The 23,582-nt window shown below is 40.2% G+C and overlaps 1 long non-coding RNA gene across 1 annotated transcript; it reads right to left on the bottom strand.

The window, feature by feature from the left end:
* Window positions 1-1,804: 1,804 nt before the first annotated feature.
* LOC134638040 (uncharacterized) lies at window positions 1,805-23,565 on the bottom strand. The gene is made up of 3 exons (XR_010095218.1): window positions 23,457-23,565; window positions 2,908-2,962; window positions 1,805-2,815 (listed from the first exon to the last, which is right to left on the bottom strand). It is a non-coding gene; the product is annotated as an uncharacterized LOC134638040 (long non-coding RNA).
* Window positions 23,566-23,582: the final 17 nt, after the last annotated feature.

Raw genomic sequence — 23,582 nt, 5'->3', positions numbered from 1 at the left:
TAACATTTATATCCACCTCAGATGGTGACCGGCCATCTAGTGAAGGCGAGGCTGGAGCTTAGGGCTCTGCTGGCTCTGTTTTATTTATCACTCAACTATCTGTTTCTCTTTAAACATAGATTCCATATAAAAGATGGATGTAGGCATCATTAAGACCTCATGTGGGTACTTTTGGGGGGGTTTTCCTGTTGTCACCTCGAGTTTTTTTTCTATCCAGACGAGACCACAGTTGGACGAGAGGACAGAGACATAAATGAGGATAAGATAAAATACAGTTTATTTATCCCAAAAGACCAGAAATTATTCACACAGTGCACAACAGCCAAAACACTGAATACACCCTATAACAAATAAAGCTTAGACACATTAAATAAGCTCAATAAAAAATAAATACAATATAGATATAATACAATAAAAAACACAATAAATATCATCAATCAAAAACACTGGTATTCCCAATGGATGTATGTTGAGCCCAACGCACCATCTGCACCTCTGACTCCATAATTAATCATTGGCTTAATTTCTTTTTAGGATGAAAATAGCTACAGTCTGGCAGTGGACCATCTGACTGAGCACTCAGTCAGATGGTCCAGGGACAATGATCTGGCCCTAAACACCTCAAAAACAAAAGAGATGATTATTGACTTCAAGGAATCTGGGGTCAGGAAAAAAAATCTCCCACTCCACATTCATGGTGAAATAGTGGAGACTGTAGAGAGCCTTAAGTACCTGGGAGTCACCCTCTCAGTGCAGCTGACATGGTCCACTAACATCTCCCAGCTGGTCAAGGAGGCACAACAAAGACTCTTTATCCTCGGAAAGTTAAAACAAGCCAAACTTTTACAGAAAGTGTGCAGGAGTGCAGTGAAATCCATCCTGACAAATAGCAACAGTGTGGTATGCCAGCTGTGCTGCTGCAGAGAGGAAAGAGCTGCACCGAGTGGTGAGAGCATCAAAGAGCATTGTTGGGACGGAGCTCGCACATCTGGACTCCATCTCTGCCATCAGTTTGACGAAGGCAGGCAGTATCAGCAAGGACAGTACACCCCGATCAGTCTTGAACAGTTCTGAACAATCAAAACAGAAACAGGAACAGTTTTTACTCTAAAGTGACAACTTCCACCACACTACATACTTTACTGTAAACATGGCACTGAAATACACACTTCAATACAAACACATATAATATGTGCATAATGCTGCTGTTTCCCTCCTCTTTTGGTTATTCATTCTATTTACTTATTGTTTTTATTCAAAGGCAAAGCCTTTTTACTATGTTTATTGATAATAAAGATCATTCATTCAATCATCCGTATGCAGTTAAAATATAAAAAACCTCAAATGCTGTCTTTCTCCAAATAACCACTTGAATTCCTTTATTCTTATCTCTTTAAATTTAGCCTAAAAAACAAGCACAGAAGCCTTCATCAGGGAACGAAAGCAATAATATGAGGTAGTAAACTGTTTCTGTGTCTTTCCTTATGATAGCATAAGCTGAAACAGGTCATAGAGACAGTTTTCTCTTGCTTGCCGTGGGTGTCCATATTCACCACAGCTGCAGTTGTTTTGATGACCTCAGTGTCAGACTCAGATTATCATCCCTGTCTCCCTAAAAGTCCCAAAGCCAGATGCTGTAGCCTACAAAGTGCAGCATCATCTCTGTGAAACACACTGTACTGCATACTGTAATATAATGCATAATATAAAACCACATAATACTACTATATGCAGTTTTTGTACTAGAGAAAATGAAAATTGACAATCAAAAAAAAAAAACTTTTGGAAAAATGACATGGAAAAATGCTTGCAAAGGTTGGAGAATGATTTTTTTTTTTCTTAAAAAGAACAAAATGGTTTGATAGTTTAGGTTTAGGGAGAACACCAATGATAACTTGGACTTCAGTGAGTCACGCAGGCTAACTGAGGTCCAAGAGACCGGTGGGTGGCCCCGTGGCACCCACAGGTCACAAGGGAAAAATGTGTATTCTGACCAGCTAGTAACTGGTTGTTGACGGTTGGAAGGTCGGGTAGTCGGGTATAGTGCTGCACCAAAAGTCTCCCTGTGACTGTTTTGTTGTAAGCAGGTTGCTGCAGTCGCCAGTAGTTTGCATGGAAGACGCCGACTTGTCTGCAAACACTCGCTAACAGTTCAAAAGGTAGTGAAACTGAAAGGTGCTGAGAAACAAAGACCATTTATATTTAAAGCAAACATTATGCTTCTTGAAATATGTTGATTGCAGCAGTAAAGCAGGCCTTTAAATCTGAAGGTTTCAGGGTTTTTGCAGGTTTTGTCTCAAGTGTTTGCAGAAAAGATGCCATCGTCTATGCATCGTCTAACGGCATCCACTGCAACCTGCTAGAGATCAAAGTAATCGTAAGGAAGTTTTTAGTGCGGCAATATTTTTGGGGTGTTTTCATCTGATGAACAACATCCAGCAATGGCTCACCAACCACCAACCAGTCCAGGAGTATTCAGTACCCCACCCCTTTCTAGGCCTGCATGACTGAGGCCCAACATTCAAATTTGGGTTGGCATCAAGCATGATTTTGTCACGGCACACTGAGAGGACTCAAACTCAGAACTTACCACGATCAGTTTTACAAGATTTAACAAGGAAACTCAAGAATATTTTATGATCCCAATGGATCCGTCTACAGACAGGCTAAATACACAACCAGTGGTTTCCAACTTTCTTTATTAAGCTTCAGCTCTGAATAAAGAAATGCCAGTTTTTTTTATATTTAGAATCTCTTTATCACGTCCTCGTCAAGTCTTCCCAGCTCCCAGCAGCAGAGTCAGGGCTGAACAGCTCTGAAAATGTGAGAAGAGAAATTCAGTCAGAGTTCACATTTTCAGTTCCTCCCCTGAGGGACCGCTTCATTAGCTTCTGTGCTCTTCATCACCTGCTGATTATCGCAGTCTGCTCAGTTCGTCACCCAGATGTCCAGAGGTCAGAAGCTAAACACACAAATGAAAGAAAAATAACTGTAATGTGAACATAAACTCTAATTTTATGACCCATGTAAACGGTAAATCACATTTACACAGCTTCCTCCTCCCTGCCACTTTATCTTTCATAATATGTCCTGCATGTATCACCATCACATCACTGTGATAAGCAGCATGCAGGGAATGCAAACAAACCATTAATCTCCTTCTGCCAACAGAAAAACAACCCACACCGCAAACATTTCCTAAATAACCAACTCCTGCTTATTTACACCGCACTATTAAGGCTGCGAGGATGATGCAAACAATGAGACAGCGGTGTGTTTGCTTTAAAAAGGAACTGGAAGCAAAACCGTTTATGAATATTTTACTGTGGAGAGCGACGAAGAGGACGTCTGGAGTCAGCTTTTGATAGTTTTTAAACGGCCCTGTGTGTGTTTGTGCGGCGTATGAGTAAATAACTGGAAATAGCTGCGGCACTTTGTCTCCCTCGCTCTCTCTGAATACCTGCTGCCAAAGTACACAAGAGGAAATAATAAATAGAAGTGCGAAAAGAGAACATCTGGTGGGAACAGTTAAAAAAAACACATGAAAAATTATGACTATACTCAGGGAAAATACACAGGGACCTTACAATAAACGCATGTGTTTTCCTTTGTTAAAATGCATTGGATATTTCTCTCCGAGTTATGGCGCTGAAATCAGTCTCCCACACACAGAGCGAGCATTTTTTTTGGAAAGTGACCAATGCAGACATGAAAAGCAATCAGATGTGATTGTGTTGGTAATTGGAGAGGAGTTCTGTGTGGCTCCGTAGCAGAACATGGTTGATTGTGTTTGAATAGTTGCTGATTGACTGTAGCTCTGCTGCAGCCAAGCTGTGCACACTATGTGTCCAATAGTTTTCTTTTTCTTTTTTAAAAAAGGAACTTGAAAATTGCTTTGTGAACTAAGGAGTTAACCATTTAGTCCTCGTGCAATCATATTGCTCCTTAGGTCATAAATTCAGCCTGACTGCTGGACTGAAATAACTCTGGTGAAGAGTCGCCACTGGAAAGAAATGTGTGAGGATGGGTTTTGTAATGAAAAATGAACAAGCTGGGTGAGGCAAAGCACCGTGCTGTGTGGGAAATAACACAGAAGTATTCAAAAGTGCTACTCCTGTGGAGAGGTAATTATTTTCTTTCATAAAAATAATATTCTTAGAAATACGAGTCATTTTTGGGGTTGTACATGCCACATTTCTGGAAGTTTCCTGAACAATAAATAATCTCACATGCAATAATATCACATAATCTCAATCAAATTGTAGCTCCACAGCTTAGCAGTCAGATTAAAAGAGTAAAGACTGGGTATGTCTGAAGACAACTACACGAAAGAGGAGTGTAAAGGCAGGTAAACACTGTGAAATCTCAGATTAAAGACGACCACGATGAAAGAATCACAGTAAAATCTTCGGTCACAGTTACAGAGACACAAAGTAATATAATAATATTGTAACCAATGAAAGCCTGGGACAAAATTATGTTGTACCAGAAATTTTGTGTGACTCACAACACTTCATCCTACATCTGCTAACCAACCATCATCATCACATCCAGAAAGAATAAATAAAGTGGAAAAAAAGTGGAGGAATTGTAGATCTGCCTTCAAGTCAAGCAGAAACCTCTGGTGAACTCAAGCTGTCTCAATAAAAAATGAGAGCACTCACAGACTGTATATAAAAGATGGGCAGAGCTTCCAGAGGCCTGCGCTATGAAGTGAGTCTTATCCAGATAACTTCATGGTTAGGCTACAAACCTATGCTGCAAAGCTAAGATATCTAAGATATCAGCATGTATGAAATCTGCTCTTCAGAAAAAATCATCACCATTCCTGGAAGAGCCCTCAGACCTCTGTGTGCAGGTAGTGGGAGGTTTATCATTAATAAAGAGATTCTGAGGTGCAACTTTATTCCTTGAATTTTTCCCTGCTGATACAAACAATTTTACTAAAACTATTTTTCTATAAGCAAACATGACATCTACGCTGCTGACCTTATATCAAATTTGCACATAGACTAACCTTAGGTTTGAATTCTGTTGTTACATGTGAAACATCACTGAGGCTGTTAAATATTAATTTAATGGAATACTCAATGATAACCCATCCATTCATTTCATTAAATGATACAGTTGTAATACTGTTAACTCGTAACCAGCTTTGTGCGTCCTCTTATTCTGATCAATGTTGGGGTAGGTGAATCCAGATAACAGGAAGACATCCAGGGTATGTTGAACTTATTTGATAGTATAGGCAAAGGTCTTAAAAGTGCAATCAATGTTGTGTCTTAAACATGCATTCTTAATAACAACCAGCAGGTGGCAGCAATTCTGGTTGCAAAATAAAAGACATTTTGTTCGATGGCTGGAAATTGTACAAAGCATTTTGTAGAGGAGATCAAAATGGCGAATGTTTCCTTTCGTTGAAAGAGATCCTTCTGTTGTTTCTGACATCAATTTCAAACAGCTGCTGCAGTTGCTGTTTGGTTGGTTTTGGTAAAATGTTAGATAAATGGAGCGGAAACGGTTAATTTACCTCAGTAAAGAAACCTCAGTAAAAATGTGCATCATAATAAAAATCATATGTTCAATTTGAAATAACTTTTTTCTGAAATTAAATCCACTGAAGTCTATTTTCAGTATCCCAAAACCAATTTACGTTTATTTCTTATAGACTATTACAAATATCTCCTTCTATGGTTGTAACTGTACCCAGCAAGACAAAGGTCTGTGTTTACAGCACAGCAGGGCATCGCTGTGGTCTCCTTTCCCTTTCAGTGATGATCTGCCCTCTATCTTTTTTCTCCTCTCCCCATTTCTGCTATTATCTGTGTTCCCTCCATGGAGTCATGACTGTGACTGGTCTCACCTGGCTCGCTGGTTTGCACACCTGCACTCAATCGTTAATCAGTCTCCCTCTGCATTTAATCCCTCGCCCATCCATCCAATTTTGCCAGATTGCTCTGCTGGCTAAGTAGAGTTACCATTCAGGGTCGCCAGTATTTGCACTCTAATCTTTCTGGAGAGTTTAACTAAGACCAGAGCTTTTCCCTCTGGACATAACTGTGGGTTTTCTGTCTTTACTCTGACCTTCTCGTGTATGCCACCAGCAACCCTGCCTCCATTCCCTCTGCCTGCTCCCTGTCCTCACTATCTCTCTCCTTTAGTCATTTCATGTTTCTATACTTCTCTGCTTCAGTTCGCCACTCCAGACCTGTAACGTTAACAGAAATGTGACAACGCCCGTTAGTTGCTATGCTCCTTATTTTGAAACATCAGTGATTGTGTTTTAGACTCAGCTGTTGTTGTTGATGTTTCCATATTTGGCAGGATGGAGCAGTAACTTATCTTTTAGAGTTAGCAAGCCTGGTTAGCAACCTGCATTGTGCAACACGTGGCAAAAACAACAGATTTATTTGCACAGCCTGTACCTGTAACATTCCTAACCAAAGTAGGCACATCCCTAGCCTCAGGCTTCAACCAAACCAAATGGTTTTGTAATTTGTCAGTTGTTATGAATCAGCTATAGAGATTGATCAGGCTATTAAAAAAATCTTAATTTCATGCCAAGAATTGGACGCTTTAATGTGGGACTCTGAGGAAATACTTAAAATGCTTTTCAAGCCACCCTCAAACTAGAGAAGCTGCAGTTGTTTGACTTCATTTTTCAGCCAAGAAGATTGCCACTTGGTTTACAAGAAAACTTTCCAATGTCATCGACCACTTTGGGGAGGTGACGGTCTAGACATCTGTGGACTTTTCTTTGAAATAACTGAAAGATAAGTAGTTTTGATTGGAGCAGGAATCTTCAGGAGGGCTCTCATCTGAGTCATATTTGGGGTCTGCCTCTTGAGCATGACACCAAAGAGGAGGTAGTCCAGTAACTGACAAAAAGACCACTGAAAGCAGTGAAGTGCTGGTTTAAAATAAGCGAAGGATTGTATAAAGGGTTCAGTCAGGCAGCTCTGAGGGTTGTGGTAGATCTTTCTAGATTAAGTTTTACTGGGCTTTTGAAATATTTTCATATTCTAGAGGCTAAAGATCAAAGTCAAAGTCAAAAAGACTTTATTTATCCCCAAGGGGCAATTAAGATAGATGATACCTTGCCCGACCATACATACAATACACAAACATCACATTGGGGAGACAGGTCAGGCTAGGTAGCACTGGCCGGTTGACCACACGAGCAGCGACCCCGAACCGAAACCATAGAAAATGCACAGCATGAGGAAAGACGAGGAGAAAAAAAAGAACTCCCCCCAGACTGAGCTTCAGCAGGGAGATCAGTTTGAGAACAGAAAAAAAATCACCTCAGCACATAGCACATGAATCATCACATCTCACAACATAGAAGACATAAGCTTCGAAGGCGTTTGGAGGGGTTGGGGAGGTGAGTGCAGGTATGTGTAAGTGTACATGCGAGTGTGTGTGTGTGTGTGTGTGTGTGTGTGTGTGTTAAATTGCTGTGATGTGACACAACAGATGTGGGACATCAAAGGCAGGGTCACTGGTTTGCATCCAAAGCCCAGCTGCTCTCAGGAAAGACACAGACTGGCTTCCAGGGCTGGGGAACACCCAGGTGTGCTTATATGCTGAGCACATAAATGAAAATCATTTTCTATTGTGTGCAACATAAACCTGCTCACTAAATACATATAGGTAAACAATGTCTTGTTCAATGATCTTACAACAAACCCCTTAATTCAAATTCAGGAAGCATTTGCTCATTTTTTGCAGCAAAGTCTTCAGCTCTGACTCAGACTGGAATGCATCCAGCTCTGCTTGAAAATAGACTTGCACGAGACTGATCCTCAAACAGAACAAGACAGCAATAAAGACCTCCCCTGCAGCCTTGAATTTGATTTGTTTTGGTGCTATTGTGGGGAAAAATCAGCTTCATAGCGTTATGTGAGTGCTTTATTCTGAAGAGAGAAATCAACATCATCATCTCTGTTTTGAACTCACAAATATCAGAATGGAAGTCACGCAGGCAGACTAGACTCAATTTTCCAACCTCCAGCTCAGTGAGATTTCTTTTTTTCTGCTGACACAAGGTTTTCATTTGACAGTAAAGACATGCTTCTTGCTTCAGCTATTACCTGAGAGGTGTACCTTTTCTTCTCTTCCAGCTAAAATCCACTTTCATACCAACTTATAGCTGGTTTTAAGGACTCAATCCTATCAAAGAAACGCTATAAAAGTCCATTAGGACCAAATGCCTTTCTGTGACATTTCAGGAGGATGATTACACCTGGTAAAACAATTTAAAGCCTCAAAGGATCATTGAGCATCAAACGATTCTGGACCAGGAGTTCATTTTTCCATGCTTATGGGACTATAAGGAAAGCTTTTAAAGTACCTATCCTTCCCATGCTCCGCTGCCGAGCAGCTCTCACTTCTGAAAAAGAGAGATGATAGCTTTGAATGACCTTGACATGCTTTGCTTTGTCTCATCACTGAGCTGCAATTCCAAGCAAATCAAGCACTGCCATGCCTGAGCAAGAGAGAGAAAACAAGACCCTCAGGAATACACACACGCACATGCACACACACAATCTCCCAACCCGGTCACACCTTCTTCACTTCACCACCGTGACATTAAGATGACAGCAGCACCAAGAGGAAATGAGAAACATGAGAGTGGGAGGTCGGGTGATTAGCGCAGGTCTCACAGCCCCACCTTGTGTTCAAAGGCAGGAAGTGACACATACACACAAACACACACACATAATAGGGATGAAATAAAGATTATTCAGTTGCTGAACACATTAAAATAGAGTCCTCATAAGCAGATAGACATAAAGACAGTGGAGCTACAGTTTGCTGTAGAGTTCAGTTAAACCTGAACTGGAATCAGGTTAGGCTGTGCTGGAATTGCTACACTGTTGTCACTGACGCACTGGTGCACCTGTTATGCTGCTGCAACCTGTTTTGTACAATAATTCTCATTTTTGGCTCAAGGAATGGACTCATCATCCTTACAGTGCACGTAAAAAATGAAATAAACATTGCAAACAATCTGAAAATAAAGAATCCCTTTGATTTTACCTCTGCTGAATCATGAGGTCTGAATGAAACTAACTAGTAACTAATCAAGGGATAACCATCCAGTTCTGTTTCTCACAAGCTGATTTGTAATTACTTGAACTTGAAGGTACATATTTTATTTCACTGTTAATCAACCTATATGTAAAGTGCTTTTCAAGTTACATTTTATTATTTATTCATCAGAAAAACATTTCCAGCGGAATAAGCTTAATTTTATTTGACCACATGGCTCATTTAATCCTTCAACATGGAGACAGAAATTAAGTCAGACAGAGCAAGAGCTCGAAGAACAACTTAAGGGAAGCTAGAGGAGCTTAAACAGGGCACCATGTATGACAATCAATGGAAATTCTGGGATTGTGGACTAAACTAAATCCAAGACTAACAGTGCCATAAAGACCAGTTACTTAATGGATCGAGACTTCATCCGTAAAGATCTGCAACAGTATCTTTCATCTCAAAAATGGGTAATCAAAACTACCTTCATGGTTGTTCCTCTTGCAGAAAGTCGGCGCTTTCCCACAAGAACTTTCACACAGACTCACAAAATACTGGCAATAGAGAAAACAGACTTTTAAATTGGATCCACTATAAGAATACTGTGCATGTGATCAGTACAATCAATCAATAATAGCCTAATATGAAGTAACAGAAATCAATAGTGCAAATCAGCCTGTTACCAGTAATTCAGAAACCCCCCAGTTTTTTTTTAGAAATCTCTTGCTCTCTCTTTTTAAAAGCAGCATACATTAAATATATGTTGTAGTACGCCTCAGAGCCTGCATGTAAAATATGTGCAGTTCCCATTTTGCATGCTTATTAGCGACATTAGCATTCAGTTAAAAGCACCGCTGTGGCTAAGTGAAGCCTCACAGAGCTGATAGTCTCTTGTTTTCTGCTGCCCGTTTCTGAAGCAGATCATATCCCGGTTTTCAAACGTGTCATTAAACAGTAAACTGTCACTTTTACAGACACGCAGCCTGAACCTCTGATTGAATGCTGATTGCAGAACAGAGAAGAAGATCACGATGAAGCAGCAGAACAACACAACAGATGAATCCTGCTTGTTGGCATGAAAAATATTAAAGGCAGTCAACTGACATGGAGCAGACTAGCGTTTAGATGAATAATGAGAACGTACAGAGCTGGTAGATGGGCATATTCAGCATTGATGGTATGATTTCTCTCTCTCTCTGCACTATAAAAGACGTGACTACTAGCTGAGCTCATGTAGGCTGAACCAGTATTAAACTCATTATTTAATATTCAGTCTTAGCACAGCTCTCAGAAAAGGGGAATGAGAAGAAAAGCAGCTTGGGCTAAGGGGGATGGGGTGATTCCGAAATGTTGACAGTGGCCTCTTGCCATCAAAACCACTGAATCTTATCAGTTTTACAGACTTGTTTTTTGATTGTCGGCTTCATTTCTGCAGATGAATGCAGATTATTACAGATGGATTTCATTCCCCCTCTGTTCCTCCACCCCCGTGCCTTTTTCGCTCACAGCAACATCTGTGACAAATATAAAGAATACAATGAAACCCCACTTAAGCTCACTTAACACTCATCCATCCAATCTGCAGGCGGGTCCGATAACAAGGATCTGCCACAGGACTCGCAGCCTATTGCTTCTGGATTGGAGCAGGGGTGAACGAGGGGAGCTAGTGAACATGCAGGACCAGGTTTTGGATTGTTCTAGGGGTTAAACTTTATCCACTGGATTTCCATCACAAAAGCCTCCTCAGCAGTGAGCAGACGTGACCTTGGAGCCTGCCAGGGACAAACTGAGGAAGTGAATTCAATGAAGCGTCCTCCATTCACGTGCAGGCCTAATAGGTCGCTGTCTATCACACCAAGTACCCGACCCTAGGCACACCTCCTCCTCCTCTTACACTGGTCAGAGTCCCTTTATTATGCTGATCTAATGACTGTGGAGGGTAATCGCAAGGACCTTCATTTGAATAAGGGTGACGTGTTACGCACTCAGCCAGATTTGAACTGACACTGGGCCCCATACCTGCCAACTTGGGTGAGCGTTAAAGTCAGCCGTTGCAGTACCAAAACAAATTTATCCTTCTACAATTTGTGCATTCGTTTATTCTGATCTCATAGTAAAATCTCTTGATGCAAAAAAAACAAATACCTGCACACAAAGAAAGCAGTGGTAGAACATGTGCTGCAGACATATGATATTGCTGGATGGATCTGTCTTGTGTGGACAGTAATAGAAAATATCTCAGTGAGTCCAGTTTGACAACAAAATACAAATTATTTATAGAAATATTTGTGTCTTGATACTGACCCTAATGATTTAGTTTCAAGAATATCAACTTCACCAGCTCACCTGTGTGTTAATAAACTTAAAACTATCAGACAGATGGAACAACTGCCACCTACACATAAACCTTTAAATGTTTTTTGCCTTTTAATACACTGAAGAAGACCAAACAGAACCTGCCTGTCACTCGAAGTGATCACACCTCTAATAATGCAAAACTTTAACCCTTAATACAAATTAGAGGAGTTATACACATTAAAAGAATAAAGTAGAACCGCCATGAATGAGGTATTGGCCACAGGAATTAAAACGCCTTTATTTCTTCTGTAAAGTAGGGGTACTTTAATATGGGAGTATATGGCCAACCTCAAGGGGCCACTCAAGTAACTGCAGTTTTTTTTTACATTTGCACACTGCTTTAAACTGTAGTTTTGAGTTTTATTACTTATACTCATTTTATTGGAAAGGTGCCAAACAACCAGAAATGATGCCAAAAAATAAAAAGAAACAATTATTTTTTCCATAACTGAGTCACAGTGTAGACCTTTTATTTCCTGCTTTAAGGGAGAATATTTGTTTCACAGTTTAAGCATGATACATGTTCAACAAATAGACAAAGTGCTAAAGACGAAACTACTATTAACCACTTTGGTGTTCTGGAGAGCGGAAAAGACGGTACTGGATGCGATGTTTGCCATTACCATGATTGCTGACATGGTCAAAATAAATTGATGAGATTTAAATTTGTGACATACAACCTGTTTACCTTTTGGTATTCAGTCAAATACATCGCTAACTTTATTCATTGTGTGCTCATTTTTGGCACTTGAAATGCAGGGAAAATAAAAGTATTAGAAATTCTGGTGAAGATTAACCACAATGCACAAAAAGTATAAAAAATGTACAAGTTTTTACAAGTTATGAACATCTTTCAGTTTTTAAATGATCATCAGTGCTGCTGTACCACAAGTTCCCTGGTCTAAGTGAAGGTGTTGATCCAATTTGCTCATTTAGGTAAAAACAAAACTGTTTTTATTTCAGATTTATATTTTTCACTCATGAGAATTTATAACTCAGAGAGCTGCTGAGAGAGATGCAGACTCCCAGTCTTCTTTAATTAATGCTCAGCACAGTGAACTTCATAAATAAGTATTTTCTCAGACTTGGAGCCAACCCTCTTCAGCCCAGCAGACGATTTGGTGTGTCCCTGCCTGCAAACTCGTGTGAGATTATTCAAACCCAGAGCACAATTTTTAATTCTAGCCTAGATCCCAGAGTTTCCCAGGACACCAAATATGTTAAAGTGAATTACAGGGTAATGCAGTGAAAACAGTGCAGCAGAAGCCTAAAAAGAATCCACGTAATGAAATGCTGCAGTCATAAAAATATTCCCTCAAATTACACAGAAGTTTAATACAGCTTCATTAAATGATGCAAAATCTAAGTATATATATATGTTTGTGCTGTTTCCTAACTGTGAAGAGTTTTTTTCTTTTTTCGAGTCAAAGAGACATGGGAATAAAAGATGCAATAAAGCCTAATGTGTTGCCTTACCAACAAGGTTACAGCCTCAGGGCTCCAGCTCCCCCGGGCCCCATATTCACTCTGTGTCAGTCGCTTTATGAAAAATGCACCATTATATTCCATAAACCAACTGACCATTAAATTATAGTGTCAGCTCAAATGATAAAGCTCTCTGATAAGGCATCTTCATTTCCACACAGCCATTTTACCTTTGCTCTGATGTGCACGTTGCATATTCCCAAATGAATTTATGTTTCAACAAATTACCATAAATAGCGGGTAATCAGGGACTGCAAAGAAACTGTTCGCCCCGGGGCCCCTTTTCAGGGTTCATGTTTATGGGTCAAACAAATGAGTCATTCTCTGGTTTAAAAAAAAAAATCAGAGCTTAAGCAAATAAAACGCTGTTTTTTGTCCTTCCCTAATTCAAGCAAAGAATGTAAAGCATCTACACAGTGTGATTTTTATGAGGATTGGAGACAAACTGGTGTAAGAAGTCGATTTAAACGTCCTCTTTAAGATCCTTTAAAGCAACAGGAAGCCATCAACACCATAAAAACACACCAGAGAAAGTTGCAAACACAGCAGAATGTTTGGTGCTGGCAGTAAATTCAAAATAATCACTTTTCTTTCTTTTGTCCATCATCTCAGTACAGTTATGGTTAAATGCAGGCTTCCATGATTAGTAAACCATTTAATTTATTTATATTTCATACAGCTTCCCAAGTTGTTGAATTACATGGAAAACCTAATATTTTGCAAAAGTTCATATTCTAGTTTGTTTAGATATTACACACCTTTTACAACCTAATAATATAAAAGCTATTATGCCAGCACACGCCTTCAGTGCACGTGGCAAATTCTCAGGCTATAAATTTTCCAGTGAAAGTAAACAATCTCAGTCCGATAAATCTCTGTGTAAACAAAACATGAAAAGCCTGCTGCAATCACAGACTGAGCCTTTACGTGTTTTATTGATTCTTGAACAGTCATCCCACAGGGATATGAGTCTGCGAAGCATATTGGATAAATCATGATTTATTATTTTTCTGCATGTGAAGAAATGCTGCCAAAATATGCATAAATGTAATTAACTGACATTTCACTCAGGAGGAGTGAGTTCCCATCAGGCACTGGTTATCAGACAATTTATTTCTCGTAGTTTACGACCGAGCTTGCCCTCAGGCGTGCCCACAGATCACTGTGGATTGACTCTTGGGGAGGCAGAAGAAAAGAACAGTGCTTCCAAGTAAGTCATTACCTCTGCCTATGGGGTTATTAATCCACACAATAAAGGTTTTAGCTCTCAGCAACCCAGAAAGAGAGTTACAGTGATTATGGGGGGAAATGGTTTGATGTTTTACTCTGCGACAGTTTGAGTAACAGTGAGGGGTAACACTATATCTTATTAATCAGTGGTTGGGGGCATATTCACATCTGTTACCAGTGGTAAAAAGTAGCTAAGTACATAGAATACTCCTTGTCTGCTTTTCTTTATATTGGTCCTTGAATATCTGACTCTGCTCATTTTTATGACTTTAAGCTGCAGTTCTTAACTATCAAGGGATTTACCTCATTTAAATATGGATTTTAGACAAATGCCTCCCAGACAAATGTCCCTTCATGACAACAAAGGAATGTCATATAACTCCATCCACTGATACTAGTATGGTCTCTTTCTGTCCCAACAAGGAGCTGTAGCTGTCTGCTATGCATCACTTTAACTAATTTCAGTCACCAAACCACTTGTTTGTGGTGCTGATGCCTTTTCCAAAAAATTATAATATTGTTATCTGCAAGGCTTTGTGCCTCAGTTTTACTGAGAAAAGTTCTTGTATTTTAAATTACTGTATTATTAGAACTAAAAAAAAAAGCATGTGTCACTGTCAGTGTAGTTGTCTAACAAGGCTTGCCGGTCTTTTCTGGCACTCCACCCTTTCATCCAGATTCATTCATATCTGGTTTCAAACTACAAAGTCCAAAAACAAAGGGGTGGAGGCATCCATCTTTTATATACAGTCTACGATACAGTGACTCTATAGTCATGCAGCACCTTTGCCAAACCAAACAACTTTACAGCAGTGAGAATGAGGCTGTTTAAATACTGCCTGCTATGTGCTAAATATTTCTTAAAGAGATTAAGACCTTTGTTCATATTTATTAAGTTTCAACAACAAAATCTATTCTCTTGAATTTTCTGCCATTGCATATGTAAAGATCTTACACTGAGCTACATTAACAAACTTCCTTTTTTAATAAACAAATTCAATTATTTTGAAACTGTCTAACTCTAAGTTGCACATATTATTAAATCAATAAGTAATATAAAATACACCATGCTGAAATAGGTCATTCTACACAGTGTGTGCTATAATTGTATAGTAAGTTTGCATTTATATGCACTGTGTCGTTACTGCCGTCAATTAAATCTCATAAAACACCTGCATATAAAATGTCACTCAATTGAAAAGGAAAGAAAATTGTCACCTTTTGTTTTCTTATTATGTCCTCTAATAAGGCTATCGCTACTGATGAATTAATCGTTAATAAGCACTTACTTTCTAAAGCTGGTTTAAAACGACATCTGTCTTCCAGATTTTATAAGCATGTGTTTGTGTTCAATTTGAAAAATAGTAGAATGCTGTAATATAAATATAATGGCTTTTAGAGCAGAATATTCTTCTCTAAATTGTTGCATATAAACTGGTATTACATGAAAATACTAGTGCAAGTTCAGGCATTAAAGACTCTTTAGAAATGTAAGTTTGACTTTCATTTCTAGCGATCACTTTTCTTACATAAGGCACCGCATTCTCCTGGTTTACCTTTTTTCCTCTATGAAACTACATAATAGCACTTTACTACAGACAACGTTTATGTTCACTCGCCCTAACACATGGACGACTTAATCTGACTTGGCAGTCATATGGTTGCAGTTACCTTGCTTAAGCTGTTTTGTGTTAAGCATAATGAGAGCCATCAAACTCCGGTAAATGCGAGACACTCCTCAAAGACCCTCCGCTGAGGACTTTTCAAATGTGACACGGTAACAATTACATGTAAAGCAGGCCAGCAGGCTGGAATTTTAAAAAGTTGAAATACAAGAGCTGGATGAGAGCAGATGAAACTTTAATGAATGTTGGGAAGGATTCTGGTTATTTTAGCAGCATTTGAGCCAGAAAGAAGAAAAGATGTTAAATCAGATAAATAACTAAACCTGATGAAGTAAGGCAAATATTTTTCTTATGATTTCCTGTTCCTACTTCATATCAAGCTTTAATCCAGTTTTTAAAAGGTGATTTAATATCCTTTTAGTTATTTTCTGTCATTTGCATACAGATACTATTACAATGGCTGTCTGTGAAGGTTCTCAGTCATCCAGGTCGTCGTAGTCTAAAGAGCCTTGAAAGAAAAGCGTTTGGAGTTCTTTAAATTGCTTGAAGACGTTTCACCTCTCATCCGAGAAGCTTCTTCAGTTCTAGGGTCAAATGGCGCAGAGTCTCAGATTTAAGCCCTGCGGGAGGGTCCCCCCAAGAGGGACAATGGACCCCTAATGATCCTCTACCAAATCACATGAGCCAAGGTGTGAAAACGGGCGTAGGTCACAATCAGCCAGGGTTTCGGGTGAGCTTATTGTGAAACCTAACCCCACCCTATCATGTGATTTTGTGAGGTCAGATTCCCCAGGATGTGAGTGGGCGTTAAGGCGTCTGGGAAGGATCTCAACACTGGATTATAGATGGCAGACAGTTGGTGTCGTAAACCACCGCCTCTGTTCAACGATGGCCGTTCACAGAGAGTGGACTCTTTCAAACCGTCTGTTTATTACAATGGTTGATACTCATATTAAACACGGATACAGTTTCAAATAATGAGGTCAGAGTATGTACAAGTAATCCCTGTGAGACTGCTTTACAAAACTCAGTTTCAGACAGCTTTTTCTGCACTTGACTCTTTATAGATATTTCTAACTGGGTCATCTTCCCACTAAAAGCCTCAGTCATATAGACCTAGAGACCAGTCCACCACACCCTGGCAACATTCAGCCACTTGGGGGGAAAAAATCTGTATTCCCCAACCAAGTGCCGAGCAGTTGCTGGAGGCTGCTGGCTGTATGTAAATAAAATCAATCACAAAGGGGATGAGAAAAAATAATAATTACCTCAGTATAAGAAATAACAATCATACCAGCAGTGTAAGGATTCACAAATGTCAGCAAACTCTTGGAGATTTCTGAAACTATCGTAACGGATTTGAGGGGATGTGGAAAAATATGTTTACACCTGAAAAAAACACGACCACAACAAAGACCAGGGACTGAGGAGGGAAAAAAGTGCCAGTATTTTATTTGTTCCTGTCGTTTGGCCGGTGTATAAAACACTGGGACACGACCACATGGTAATTAACACATAATGTGCCTGCACAGGCATAAGTGCTGGCCACAACATCAGCCACCTACATAGGTTACATCCTAGACTCCACAAAGATTCCCCACAGAAGCCTAAATCAGGCATTTAGCCTGGCTTTAGCAATACATTTCACAGCAACTGCCAATAACCTCTAGAAATCCCCTTTTAACCTGTCAGGGAATACTAACTTTTTCCCCACGAGCAGTGGTTACCAGGTGGTTGCCAAGAGGTCTGTAGACCTGTGTGGCCCGAATGCTGCTCAAATCCTCTGCTTATGTGGGACAGACAATTAAGAGAAAATTGGTTTAAAAGGTGAGGGAGAACTGCTTGTGTAAAACAGAAGATGAGCAGGGATGAGAGTGCATGAATAAAAATGTGGAAATATTCATACGAGGTCCCTTTTAATAACTTAATGTTCCAATGAAACTACTATTTTACCCCAGCCTTCACCACAAGCAGTGTGTAAGTGCCTTAATGCAGCCATAAAATTCTTTAATCATGCTTCAGCTGCTAAGCTGAGGGTTTTACCATGTGTGGCTATAACAAGCAGTTAACACTATCTAGCAGCACCAAAGCTGTGATTTTAATAATGATAAATATGCCCGGTAATTCAGTAGTCAATTATTGTGTGGTGTGTTCATATTTACACTATGAAACGCAGACCTTGTGAAGAGTGCAATTATCTACCATCTATATGGAATTAAGGCTATTTAAAGATGGCAAATAGCAAGAGTAGTGTCTGCAAAATGAATTCATTCTTATTTTATCTGACCAGTTGGCAGTTATTTAACCTGAAGTGAAATGGGGATTGGAACTGCTGTTTGAGACTGAAGAAGTGCTTTAGTGCTTCACGGATGCTCAGCTGAGTGGATGGGAGAGTTTGCACGGTTTCACAGCGAGTGGGACCACACTTACTTTCAATATTTCATGAAAGTGCTGCACTAGCACAGTGTTGTTTGAATTGAGAGAATCACTGAACAAAGTATTTAATTCATGCATTGACTTTTCCACTACAGTTAAAACATCACAGAGCTGTTTCTTTGGGGTGTGGTTGTTCAGCTCAGCAGCGTTGGGTTTAGTCGATATTATCGTGCTGCCTGATGCAGAGCCTCGGGTCCTGTCCGCATTTGTTTCACCAAAAACGGTGATGTCACAGCTCTAGATATTGATGGATATCACGGGTTAATGGAGTGCACAAAGAACTCTATCCAAAAAGATGCCATTAAATGTCATCCGCCACCAAACTCGGAGTCAGTGTGTGGTTAAATTTAGGTGGGTGAAAGCTTCATGTGAGCGATTCCCCATGGCTACGTCGTGATTCACACGCTGCCTCAAAATGATGCTTTTTTTGGTTGATTTTCCGACTTCTTGCAACAGCTGTGAGGGCGATAATTCCAGCGTTACACAGGCACTGCGAGGAAATTAATTTCTCCACAGGCTATAAAAAGAATGAAAAATCACCTCTATGTTTCAGTTACTTATCTTAAGGCGATACTGTACCAGCTGGAGTCTAATGAGCACGGTCACACTGTAATTTTGGAAGTTCACACTGACCATTCACAGCCCAGCTTTTTGTACAAATTAAATTTGAATTCCCTCTTTTTTCCCCTTCAGATTGTGTTTATAAGACAGACAACATTTCAGGCTGCACTGACAATCATTTGGTCAGTGGGGCTCTTTTAAATTAACGCTTCTCACAGTTTCTTGTAGACAGACTCACAACAATGAAAGACCCACAGCAATATTTGTTAAACATGAAACAAGCTTGTTGCTCTTACATTGTCATCTCTGACTCCAGTGAAGCGTAATCTGCCTTTTGTGCAGACTCTGTTTGTGTGTTTCCTTCACTGTGCTGCGGTGACTGATGGATGCTTGTACACAGACTAAGAAAGAGCGAGAGAGATCTCTCAGTTGAAATGGGAACAGGCAAAAAGCATCTTGGACAAAGGCCTTAATCTCTTTGGAAATTAGACAGTTATTACGTATGTTGCAGGCCAACGAGGCCTACTTTGACTTTGCTGTGTGGGCGTGTTGTCTTGCTGTCTTCCCAGGCTTAGGTGCCACCCATCTTCCTGTATAACCAGGAAATGTCTTAGTAATTAACCCTGAGAGTGCTTAATCTATGTGTTTATTCTTGCTTGAGGGAGAGTGTGCGTTAATTCTCATCATCGTTTCCCAGTTTTATTTCTGCATTTTTGCTCTGTTTTTTTCTTGTTGAAAACAGGTGCTTGGCTGTCCCTTTAAGCTAAATTATCAATTAAACTCTTTTTTCCCTCCCTGTCTCCTTTTCCTCGTATACTTTTATTGTTCCTTCTCCACATCTGAAGCGTGGACTCTCTGGAGAACGTAACAAATGAACACTCATCTGGGATTCAGACCCAGGACTTCTTACACGTGTTATTTTTGCTTAGATTTCTTAGTTTTTGCTTAGTTTTCAAGTAAGCTGAACAATTCACAAGGACTACCAAAGTAATGCATAGTCATAAACATGTGCATAGCTATCTGTTATCGCAACTGCACACGTTTAAACGTGTGCTGGCTTGCAAGTGACACGTCAGTCTTGTTAGGTCCAACATTTAAAGATTTCTGTTTCTGCTGTTTTACAGAAATTGACCAGGGTGCTCAATCAGACATGCAGCAGACATAGAACAGAGGAACAGAGATGTTCCTGGATTAATGGAGAGGAGTGCACATTTGAAAGCAGCTTCAGACAAAAGATGTGACATTTACTGATGTAAGTGGCTCTCTTCTGAATTTTTGAGCATGGGGGGGGGGGGGTTTCTAGATCTTTGGGTACAGCATTTGTAACTCTTTAATCTCAAATACCCACTTACTATCTATTTGGATATACCATTTCATTGTGTAAATCACCATTGAATCGTGTAGTTGAAAGCTCCATAAAAATGCTGGTAGGTGAATGTATGAGCTCAGATTTTGTTGTTACGCTTCAATTCTCTTCTTTTTTTCCTCTTCACTGTCTTTTGCATGTGCCCCTGCTGCTTATGTAAAATCATGATTTTCACATGAATTGGCACAGAGCAGGGCGAATCTGTTATTGTTTGCTTGCATGCATCTTCAAAGCCACAGATTTCCACTCCTAGTTGGATGTGAAAGCACAGTCACGGCTCTGTGTTCAAGCTGGAGCCCAATGTCCCCTCTAAGCTCTAAGCGCTGAATGTTCACAGACTTTAACTGACGTCACCGCTGCTGTCGTGCCACGATCGGTGATGAAACACACCACTGCTTTCATGAACTGGGATGTTTTAGGGTGTTTTGTGAAGCCAGTTTGCCAGGCCTGAGATTCAATTCGTCACGTTAATTTATTAGGAATTTGACATTCAAAAGCAGATCTTTTTCACTTGAAAGTTTCTGCAAAGTATTCCAATCAGTACTCATGCTTTTAGACTGTGATTAAAAGAAACATAACAGGCAAACTTGATCCATAAGAGCACTGGATCAGACTGTGCTAACAGGACTACGCCATGCACTCAAAAGGTTTACTTTACTTTACTTTATTGTTTACTTCCCATATTCCTCCGTTTTCTGGCTCTTACCCAGGTCGAGGTTGCAGGGGCATGCTCCAACCACCTCGCCTAGGAGGCGTCAAGGAGGCATCCTGGTCAGAACCCTGAACCACCTCAACAGGTGGATGACAAGCTACTAACCCAGACACCCTTTTGAGGAACCTCATTTCTGTTGATCGTATCAGCGATCAACAGAAATGAGCTGTCACTTCCCACAGCTCATGGCCATAACACAGGAATGTAGATCGACCAGTAAATCTGCCTGCCTTCATGCTTACTTCTCTCTTTACCACAGACTGGTGCAGCATCCCCATCACTCCAATTCATCCATCAATCTGTGGCTCCACTCTCCCCCCACGCATGAATAAGAACCGAGATGCTTGAACTTCTCCACTTGAGACCCCAACTGATTCCCAAACCAAGAGTGGGCCCTCCACAGTTTCAAGAACCATAGCCTCAAACTTTTCATCCCAGCCATTTCACACTTAGCTGCAAACCACCACCATGAAAGCTGGAGGTTTTCACTCAATGAGGCCAACAGGATCTGCAAAAAGCAGAGACAATGATCCTGAGACCACAGACATGCCATCCCCCCATCTCTTGGATGCACCTAGAAATTCCTTTCATAAAAGCAATGAACAGAATCGGTAACTAAGGGCAGCAGTAGCGGTTTCTCCCAGAACAAGTCTGACTCGTGTAAGCTGCTGTGTGACTGAGAATCTTATAGTTGTGTCTAAACACGTCAGATTTCTTCAGTGTAAATTTGTGTGGTCACTGGTTGATGACTCGGTTCACGTAAATAAAACCACACGCATGCTCGCTGCGGGCTGTTTTACTGAACCAGATAATCCCGTTCGGTGCGAGGCTCATTCAAACCACCATTATGAAACACCTCTCAGTTCTAAAAACAGCAATATCATAAGATTAGTAACACGTGTTTTTATTTAACATCAAAACTTCCTCTGTGATGTGGAATCACACAGTCATCACTGTACAGCGCTAGAGTGCTGTGGGCTACGCATTCTCTCAAGCAGACTAAATGGAAAGCGTATATAAAGGGACAAAAAATTCAATCAGAAAGACCTCGACTACATACTGGTTTCACAGTGGGACGGCGCCGTCCTCTCACACGTGCATGTATCAAAGCTGAGCGCGTAAAGGGAGAGCACTGGAAACAGGCCTCTCAGCCACCGTTACAGCAATCCCTCATTCTGACTGAAACATGTTTACACAGAGTTAACAATGCGAAAGATTGAAACGTCAAACAAAGAGTTTCCATAAAATGTTGTGTAATAATGAACACCTGTCAACTGTGGCTTTCATTTCCGCAACATATTAAAATGTGAGGTGCAAGTGGATTTTCTTCCACTGCATGATTTAAAAATAGATATGTATTTCAGAGGAATGACTGCTTTCAGCAGAGGCAAAACGATCACATTTTCCTAAAGATGAATATATCTGAGTTTTGCACTTAATGATAAAGAAATTCACATCAGCCAAAGCCTATTATTCAAGACATTTAAATGTGTATGGATTAAAAACGCTTTCTGTCCTAAGCTCCACTAAACAGGCAAGTGTATGTTTATGCAACTAATTACATTTAAATGTATTTATATAGTGCCAGTTCACAACAACAGGAGTCATTTGTAAGGTAAAGACCCCACGTGAACACAGGCTGTAACTGTAGGCAGCTGCAAATATCCTACAGTGGAGGCTGCAGGACGGCAGGACTGTAAGTTGGACGGGTGAGATGCTCAATAATAAATAAATAGACTTGTTTTTAGCTATTTATTTACTTATTTGTAAATCTCCAGCAAAAAAAGGGAAAAGTATCCATTTGAATGTCAATAACTGGTGATTTTCCACACGTGGGAGGTGGGGGAAATACATACTGTGGAAAAAAGGTCTGAATTATTAATTATGGTCAATGCCATGAATCCTAGCTTCAGTTACAACATCCTGACAAACTGTAGGGTTTTTTTTGTTTGTTTGGGGGGGGGTTGTCCTGAGGAGCCAAAACCCCTGTAGCTTTAAACCCAGTTATCAATGTCCACCATTTCTGAGCTACTTTACACTCATAAAAGTGTTGATTATACCAAACAAATGTATAATAAATACTCTGTGTGTGCACAGGGTTGCAGGAGTTGGGACTTTAAGCTGTGTGCAATTCAATAGGGTAGAGAAGGAAAAATATAAAGGAGAAACATTTCCTGCACACACGGGGCTCGTAATTTGTGGCTCCGCTCCTGAACACACACAGTAAAATCTGATAAAGACATTTTATATGTTCCTTTACAACATACTGAAACCCTATTCAGATTTTCCCCCCAGAGACACCAAAAACATGTTCCCTACTGCAGCTTTAAATCCAGCTTTATTGTGATACACACAAACCAACTTTGCAGTCTTACAAGTGTCTACCAGAATAAGCAAACACATCATGCGCTACAATGTGTGTACATATGCTGCAATTTGGCTTAAATACCCGTGAGCTGTGTACATTGCAATAGGGTGGAGTTGGGAGGGGAGGTACTGGGGCTGGGGGGTATTTCTTGCACACATGGGGCTCATAATTTCTGGCTACGCTCCTGCACAGGCTGATAAAGACATTTTATATGGTGACTTATTGTTACACGACTAACGTCTTTTATTCCTCGTATTAAAAAAAGAAAAAACTTACTCATTAGGCCCTTTATTGCTTTGGCCTCGCGTAGGCTACTTCTCTCACCAATGCGGCGCACGTGCACGAGCGGTGTGCGCAGACCGGGAGCGCGCGCGGAGGCGGTCCGGGGCTTCCTCAGTTTTC

The sequence above is a fragment of the Pelmatolapia mariae genome, linkage group LG10_11, assembly GCF_036321145.2.
Source record: "Pelmatolapia mariae isolate MD_Pm_ZW linkage group LG10_11, Pm_UMD_F_2, whole genome shotgun sequence".
Taxonomy (NCBI): Eukaryota; Metazoa; Chordata; class Actinopteri; order Cichliformes; family Cichlidae; genus Pelmatolapia; species Pelmatolapia mariae.
Note: the sequence above shows the minus strand (reverse complement) of the source record. Positions and strands in the feature narration are given on the sequence as shown.